Source organism: Ambystoma mexicanum, chromosome 3p (assembly GCF_040938575.1).
Source record: "Ambystoma mexicanum isolate Mex_15411 chromosome 3p, UKY_AmexF1_1, whole genome shotgun sequence".
NCBI lineage: Eukaryota > Metazoa > Chordata > Amphibia > Caudata > Ambystomatidae > Ambystoma > Ambystoma mexicanum.
The window spans coordinates 340,810,001-340,819,284 of NC_090925.1; positions in this window are offsets into that span (position 1 = coordinate 340,810,001).

The window sequence follows — 9,284 nt, forward strand, 5'->3', positions numbered from 1 at the left end:
AATTGAACTGGTACCCGACCTACCGATCCCTTTCAGGCGTATGTATATGCTCTCCCAAAAGGAGAAGAAGATCCTTAAAGAATACCTCCAGACTAATCTCCAAAATGGCTTCATATCTGAATCCACCTCACCTGCAGGCGCCTCATTCTTTTTTTATACCAAAGAACAACACAGATGAACTACGTCCATGTCTGGACTACCGCGGCCTCAACAAGATCACGGTCCCGGATCGCTACCCGATGCCTCTAATACCTGACATCCTGAAGGCTGTGAGCAGAACAACTATATATACCAAACTAGATCTTCAAGGGGCCTATCACTTGATCAGGATCGCTGAAGTGGGCGAATGAAAGACGGCCTTCCGAACCCGTTCGGCCATTATGAATACCATCTAATGCCGGTTGGACTCTCCAATGTGACTGCAATATTTCATGGTTCATGGATCATCTTTTCGTGGACGTACTTCTGCACTTGGTGGTGATATATTTAAACGATATCCTGGTGTCCTCTCCTACAGAAAGCAAACACATCCAGCATGTCCGTTTGGTCTTAGGACGTCTCAAATCTAGCCATCTCTACTGTTAGATGGAGAAATGCAAATTCCATCAAGCCCAAGTGCCTTATCTGGGTTACGTCTTGTCAGCACAAGGGATATCGATAGATCCATCCAAAGTCACTGCCGTCCTAGACTGGCCACCACCTACTTCGGTCAAGGAAATCCAGCGTTTTGTGGGATTTGCACATTTCTATAGGATATTCATCCCGACTTCTCTGAAATCATCTTACCCATCACAATGCTGCTCAAGAAAGGAATTCCATTTCGGTGGGACTCCCATGTTCAGACTTCTTTCGAACGTCTCAAACACCTCTACCGCGCCCATACTCGTCACGCCGGATCAAGGGAAGAAATTCATTCTAGAGACGGACGCCTCGCATCAAGCACTGGGCGCGGTCCTTTTGCAGAAAAATGACTCTGGTACTGAATCCCCAGTGGCCTATTTGTTTTTTTTTTTTTTAATTTCTTTTTTATTTTCAATTAACAACGTGAATACATACAACATACAAACATACGAACATTCAACTGGCATTTTGGCTTTTTCGGCGGATTATGCCGTGGGGTCATCGTCTTAAAGTGTCCAACAGCTTATCTGCCCAGTCTGTGGCTGCTTCCTCTAGCTGCCTCCGTGTCCATACAACAGTGTCTATTCTTCCATTCCTTGTGTCTCCCTGTCCTGGGCGCTTTGGTATCCCCCAGCCTCCTCCGGATCCTCCTCGTCGGTTTCCTCTTCTTCTCGTCCAAATAGATTCTGCACTAGGGAATTCCATGCCGCTATTTTCCCAGCCGTTTCCCCCTCCCCTCTTTGCACTGCTCTGATCCACACCGCAGTCTCCGCTAGTGTCCACTTTCGGAGGTCTGCCCACCATGCTTCTATGGTCGGGCCTCCTCTAGATTTCCAGGACATGGCTATCCTTCTTTTAGCTAGTATGCAAATCAGGTCTTTCATTTTTGCTAGGTGCACCCTGTCTCTGCCTCCTCGAGGGAAGAGGCCCAGTAGGTACCATTCGGGGTGCTCCGTCTGTATCTGGAGGCCACTTTTCGCTATTTTGGTCCTGATGCCTTCCCAAAACGTCTGTATCACCGGACATTCCCAAAACATGTGCACCATGTCTGCCTCCTCGGTCGAGCACCGTGGGCACCCGCTGGGGTCACCTCCGCGTATCACTTTCATCCTCTTAGGTGTGAGGTACGCCCTGTGTGTCACGTACAACTGGGCCTGTTTGAACCTTGCGTTCCTGGACACTGTTTTGGGGTATCTCAGCACCCTGTTCCATTCATGGTCGCTGAGCGGCCTTTGGAGTTCTTCTTCCCAACTTTGTTTTATGTGTAGTTTTTGGTCTGTGTGGGGTCTCAGCATCTGCTCGTATAGTCTGGAGGTCGTGTGTGTCCCCTCTGAAATGTCGTACCACATGTCTAATGCTCCTACCGGTTCTTCTTGGTCTTCCCATTCTGGCCATCTATCCTTGATTCTGAGGATCAGTCTATTATACAGGATGAATTGGCCCTCATGTATTTCGTATTCTTCCCTCATCTCCTGGAAGTCTGCCCATCTCCCCTCTCTTCTCATGTCTCCGATTTGCGCTACCCCCTTGGCCTCCCATTGTGTTCGGAACGCTGCCAACAAGCTCTTGTCTGTGCCCACCAGGCCCGCCAGGGGTATTTGCGCTGAGTAGGGGTCCTTTGTCCCTTGCAGCTTCCATGCTCTCCACCACAATCTCACTGCGAGATTCAGCATGTACGGTAAAGTCCTGAGCAGAGGTTTGTCCAGCCACAGTATTTCCCTCAGGTAATGTGTTTTCAGTGCGGGCTGGAAGTTGGTTTTGTCCATTGTTTCATCCTCCCCTAACCATTTGACCACAAATTGTAGCTGTCCAGCCAGATAATACTTTTCAAAGTCCGGCAAACGAATGCCTCCTCCCTCATAGTCTCTCTGTAGAGTGCTCATTGCAACCCTGTTTCTCCCCCCTGCCCATAGGTAGTTTCTTGCTATTGTGTTTAGGTTCGTGAAGAATGTCCTGGGAATGTTATATGGGATGTTGGTGAAAAAATACAACAGGCGTGGGAGTACTACCATTTTCAGGAGGGCGGCCCTACCTATCATCCCCAGTGGGAGTGTTCTCCAGAAGGCCATGCATTTTCGTGTTGTGTCCAGGGCTGCTTGCGTGTTGTGTCGGTGAGTGTCTGCAATGTCATGATGGACCTCTAGCCCCAAATATTTGAAGGACTGTGGCGCCCATGTTAGGCCCACTTCTGGGAGTCCCTCCGGGGGGGCCCGTCTCAGGTCTGCCAGGGGGAAGATCAGGGACTTCTCTTTGTTTATTGCTATGCCTGAGAGTCTGGTGTATGCTCCTATTGCTTCCAAGAGGCAGGGCAGGTTAATGCGGGGGTTTTCCACAAACAATAACATGTCGTCCGCGTACAGCGAGACTTGATGGAGCACCCCGTCCACCTCAATCCCCGTGTCTCCATATTCTGCTCTAAGGAAGACCGCCAGTGGCTCCAGGGCCAGGATATATAACATTGGCGATAGTGGGCACCCTTGTTTCGTTCCTCTATAGATCCTCCATTCCTTTGAAATATATCTCCCTGTCTTAACCCTGGCTCTGGGCTCACTATACAGTAGTCTGATCCACCTGAGGAACCCTTCGCCAATGCCGAAGTGGGCGAGGACCCTCACCATCCACCCCCAATTCACCGAATCGAATGCTTTGACAGCATCAAGAGACACTATCGCACGTTCTCCCCGTCCCTGGTTCGTTCTATCTATCACGTGGTGTAGTCTACGGAGGTTCCATGATGTGTTCCGCCCAGGAACGTACCCTGTTTGATCGGGGTGTATCAATGTGGGGATCACCTGCTTCAGACGGTTGGCTAGAGCCGCCGTTAGTATCTTAACGTCCTGGTTTATAAGGGAAATTGGCCTGTATGCCGTGCACCTTGTGGGCAGCTTCCCTGGCTTAAGGATCGGGACGATGATTGTCTCCGACATACTAGCGGGTAATCGTGCGCTTTCGTATGCATCTAGATATGTCTCCAGTAACCTTGGGGTGACCGTGTCTTTGAACTTTTTATAGAACTCTCCTGGGAGTCCGTCCGGGCCCGGGGACTTGCCTGTAGGAAGCTCTGCTATTATACCCGCTATCTCTTCCTCTGTGAGTGGGGCATCAAGCCTTTGGGCCTGCTCTTCTGTTAACTTTGGCAACCTTATTTCTGCCAATGCATCGGTTATGTCCTCAGGGTCTACCTCCGGGTTGGGGGCATATAGTTCCTCGTAGAACTCTGCAAATAACTGATTGATGTGCACTTGGCCCCTCACCTCCTCCCCGGTCTCGTCTTCTATCACCGTTATGGGTTCCCTCTTATTTTCTTGCCTAGTGAGCCAGGCCAGGAGCCTGCTGGGTTTGTCCCCTTCCGCATGTAGCCTTTGTAAATACCTCCCATAATTCAACCGTCCCAGCTTCTCCCAGAGTCCTATGCACCCCATTCTCAGCTCCATCAGTTCCTCTGACTCCTCCCCCGCTACCTGCGCCCTCAGTTCCTCTATTTCTATCCGCTTTTCTAGGTCGTCGAGTTCTGCTATGGCCGCTCCCTTTAATCCACCCATTTTACCGATCGCTGCCCCCCTTAATACCACCTTGAACGCATCCCAAAGCGTGGCATTACACTCCACACTCCCTGTGTTGTGTTCAAAGTAATCATCTATTGCCCCCTGTAGGTGTTCTTGGAATTCGCCCTCGTCCAGAGCCTCTGCCCGGAGTCGCCACGTAGGTATCGGGGCTCTCCCTTGTGTGTGTGCCCATGATGTCAGTATTGGAGCGTGGTCTGAGAGCGTTCGGGCTTTAATGCTAATACCTGTGAATTCGTGTAGTGATTCAGTGCCCGTGAGTATGTAATCTATCCGTGTAAATGTTCCGTGGGGTGCACTGTAGTGTGTGTACCCTCTCCTTGTCCCGTGTACCTGTCTCCAGACGTCCGCCAGTTTCAGGTGATCTAGTGCCCTCTGTAGTTCCTTGGCTGGTGGTGCTGGCCTCCTGAGCTTGTCATCCGATCGATCCAGGAGCGGGTTCAGGGCGCAGTTGAAATCCCCGGCCCAGATGAACATTGTGTCTCTGTACTGGGCTAATTTGGGTATTAGTTTTCTGAGGTACTCTCTCGTGTCGTGATTTGGAGCATAAGTGTTCACTAGGCACACTTCCCTATTCTCCAACATGCCATGCACTATCACCGTTCTTCCTTCTTGGTCAATCTCCTTTTTAATGAGTTGGAATGGTACTCCCGGGGCGATCCAAATCATTGCCCCCCTTGCATAGTTGGAATATGTAGCACTAAACACCTGCCCTCCCCATTTTTTGTCAATCTTGGACTGCTTTTCTCTTGTCAGGTGCGTTTCTTGGAGCATTGCTATCTTGACCTTCATTTTATTGAGCCAGGCGTAAACTCGCAGCCTCTTGACGTACGCGTTAAGGCCTCTCACGTTCCATGTCGCTATCGTTAGCTCATCCCTGCTCATGGGTGTTTGCAGTCCTGGCCTCGTCGTCCCATGGCCCTATTTGTTTGTCCGTTTCCCTTCTTCCATGTTCACTGCTGTTGACCGGGGTCGCCCGCGTGGGGCTCAGTCTCTTCTCCTCTTGTAGGCCCCGTCTCCTGGGTCCCTGTTGTGGTTCGCTCCAGTCGCGGTGTGCTGGCGTCTCCCCATCATAGTCTTTAACCATTCCTTCAACGCCAATGCCTTCTTCCGATTCTTCCTGTCTATCGATAACCTGAACTGTAACTAAACAACAACAACAAACGCCCAGCCACCCTCCCCCTGCTCGGGCCTCGCCGCTTCTCCTGCCTTGCTCCTCTGGGTGAGGCCGGCTTGCTGCAGCGTGATGCCTTAAAACTGGCATCTGAACTCTCGGTCGCACTTCTTGGGGGTGCGTCGTACTAGGCTAGTGCGGTTTGTTAGGGTTGGTTGCTCCCTTCATATTTATCGTCCTGTTCCTAACTTCTCGTCCGTTTGATACTCTGCACCCTTGATTCTAATTATCTGCGGATTACACGCCCGGGCTGGGCTCTGCCTCTGTTAGCGATTCGCTGCTCCAGTTGGGGGATTCCTTGGGTATCCATCCACGCATTTGCCTCTTCCGTGGACTCGAAGAAGTGTGTCTTCCCCTTGTGTATCGCCTTCAATTTGGCCGGAAACAGGAGCATGTATCGTATCTCTGCTTTTCTGAGGCGTTCCTTTGTGGGGCCGAACTGTGCCCTTTGTTTTTGGACTGTCATTGTGTAGTCCGGATATATGGCAATCTTGGATGAATTTCTAATAATCTCTCCTCCCCTCCTCGAGAACTCCAGTATCTTTTCTCTATCCTTAAAGTTCATGATTTTAGCGATCATGGCTCTGGGAGGGGCCCCCGGCTGGGGTCTTCGCATCAGTGCTCTGTGTGCCCGTTCCACCACAAAGCCTTGGGACAGGGTTCCAGCTCCGACCTCCTGTAGGAGCATATTTTCGATATATTCCGTGGGGTCGTTCCCTTCCTCCCCTTCCGGAACCCCGATTATGCGGATATTATTTCTCCTTGCCCTCCCTTCTGCGTCTTCTGCTCTCCTTTCCAAGATCTTGACTCTCTGGATCACCTCCGTCAACTGGGTCCTCGTGGTGGTGGAGTCCGCTGTGTTCTGCTGTACCTGCTGCTCCGCTGTTGTCACTCTGTCCGCCAGGTTTCTCGCGTCCTGGCGAAGGAGGCCTACGTCCACCATGACTGTGTCCAATTTTTGTTCCAGAGATGCCTTCAGGGCCCCTATGGCCGTGTCCATTTTCTTCTCGAGCGTCGCCTGTAGGGTGGCGATTGCCTCTAGGATTTGCCCCTCTTTACCTGGTGGGTGTGGGGTGTTGGCCTCCGCCAATGCTGTCTCCGATGAATTCGGCTGCCTATTGTCTGGTGCTTTGGCAAAGTGATCCATGCTAACTTGTTTCGTTTTCCCCTCCACCTTCTTGTTGGGCATACTCGCCGTGCGGGCCTCGGGTACTGCACTGCAATGCTTCTTGTCCGCTATCTGTGGCTTGTACCGAGTCCGTGTGGGGTCTGGTTCTAGTTGGATGGGGACTGCCCGTTGTGCTATTCTCCTCCCGCCAGGGGTTCCCTGTGTCTTCGGGTGTTTCCACACGCCTCCCCGGGTGCCGTGCGGGCCTGCAGGCGCTCTCCTCACCTGCTAGCCGTTGGATCTCTCCGGTGCCCTGAGTTGGTCTGGCGGAGAGCTGTCTCGCCCCTCTGCTCTCCCTCGGGTCCCCTGTTCTCGTGCTAGCGAGGCCGGCAGGGGCTGGAGGTGACGCTGTCCTCGGCACGGATCTCCCTCGGCTTGCGGAGCTTGCTGCGTTCCCTCGGCGCCGCCTTCTCGCGGCCGCGACCGCGCCCTGTCGCCGCTGTTCTCCTCTCGCCAGGCGCTCGCTATTGTCGTTCCGCTGCCTGGGGAGCGTATCCTGCTCCGCCGTGGCCGCTCTTCCTTCCTTCCCGGGTTCGCAGCGCCGAACTACAGCCTTTCGTAGCCTCCCGCTCTGGGTCTCTGGGCCGTTGGCCGAGTGTCAGTGGGCCGCCATCTTGCTTTCGATGCTCCGCGTATTTGCTGCCGTTTTTCGCCTCGTTCCCCAGTCCGGTTCTCCTCAGGGCTTGGATCGGGTGCTCGGTGGATCTTCCTACACCCGTCGGTAAACTTTCCAGCCGAGTAAGTTAGTTTTAAAAGCGGATTAAATCAGGATCGTACGGGAGCTTCCCTTTCGTGCTCCTCACCGCATGGCCGCCTAGCCACGCCCCCCCCCCCAGTGGCCTATTTATCAAAGACCTTAAACCCGTCAGTGTTAAATTACTCAGTCCTCGAAAAGGAGTTGCTAGCCATAAAGAAGCCATTCGATGCGTGGAACCATCTCTTAGTAGGATCACAATACCCGGTCGAGGTCCGGACAGACCATCAGAACCTAAGAGGGCTACAATATGCACAAACTACCAACAGCATACAGGCCCGATGGGCCCACTTCTTCTCACCTTATAAGATACTCTTTACTTTTCTCCTGGGCAGGCAGAACCCACGAGCTGACGATTTATCTAGAAAGGTCCATCCAACAGCCAACTTCCAGTCCGAGAAGATCTTCCCAAAGGCTCTATTTCTCCATGTCATCACAGATTTCTTACAGAGAGTTAAACAAGAGACTCTGGCACACCTCGCTGAATGCCAAGTTTTATCACAACAACACAGTCTCACTTCAGAAAGGGGCTACTACTTTCACAATCACCAATTACTGATTCCTACTCCCACACTACAAAAAGAAGTCTTGCGCATGTGCCATGATTCCCTGGCAGCCGGTCATAGAGCGATTTCCAACACACTTGCTCTGATAAAACAACACTTTTGGTAGCCGTCTCTGAATACTGCTGTACGTGACTACGGCTCTTCCTGCGCAGTCTGTCTTCAGACAAAGACTCCCCATCAACACCCAACTGCCCTCTTGAGTCGTATACCCATCCCAGAGAAACCCTAGCAGATCATATCTACCGATTTTATTGTAGATCTCCCTCCTTCAGATAAACACATTGCGATCATGGTAGTCCTAGACTATTTTACCAAGTTGGCCCATTTCATCGCCCATTGTAGCACACCTGGCTAGAATCTTCATCAGGTCCGCCTTTGCACAACACGGCTTACCAGACACGATAGTCTCAGATCGTGGCCCTCAATTTACATCGCAGTATTGGCATAAGGTATGCTCGCTGCTCAACATTCAACGTGCCCTCAGTTCGGGTTTCCACCCACAAACCAATGGGCAGACTGAGCGGTTAAACCAAATCCTGGAAGGCTACCTGCGGTGGACCTCCTTCCTTTGGCAGAGTATGCATATAACAACTCCCCGCACATGCCATTGAAGCCCAGTCCTTTTAATTGCAAATATGGTTTTCACCCCACCTGCTTTCCGACTTCTTCCTCCCCGATTCATGATGTGGATACCCTCGTCATGGACATTCAACAGGGTCATCGGTCGGCTCAGGGAGCCCTTCATGATGCCCAGGACCGGGTCAAGCTCTATGCTGATCTACTCAGTCAGTGATTTCATGTGGTTGGCTTCCTGGGTTCTGCCCCCTCACCTCGTTCCTTCTATATTGTCCCCTCGCTACTTTGGGCCATTTCAAGTTCTACAGCTGGTCGGATCTGTGGCTGTGCAGCTCCGGGTTCCCCCTTCCTGGTCCGGTATCCATCCAGTGTTTCACTTGTCACAGGTCAAACCGGCTCTTCTGGATCATTTTCATCGGGGGACTTCTTCTCACCCCTCCTCCGGTGTCCACTGCTACAGGGCCTGAGTTTGAAGTGTCCGAAATCTGCGACTCCCATTACTACAGGGGTCGCCTCCAGTTTCTGGTGGACTGGAAGGGTTACACCCCTGCGGACAGGTCATGGGAATCTGCTTCAGGGGTTCATGCGCCCAGTTTGATTCGCCGGTTCTATCGGCACCATCTGGGCAAGCCCGGCCGGGTACCTCTGAGAGGGGGGCATACTGTCATGACCCCGTAAGTTGCTAGACCTGGTTGCACTGGCGTGGTATGTGCTATGTAACTAGTCTACACCTTGCCTCTCCTAAAATGGCTGCATTCATTTGGGCCGTTGGATGTGCTAGTTTCCGAATGTGCTCCGCCCCTGCTGCCTTAGGTGCCGGTTTATCAGTGGACCGCGACTGTAGCCCGGCGCGTTCCTACTC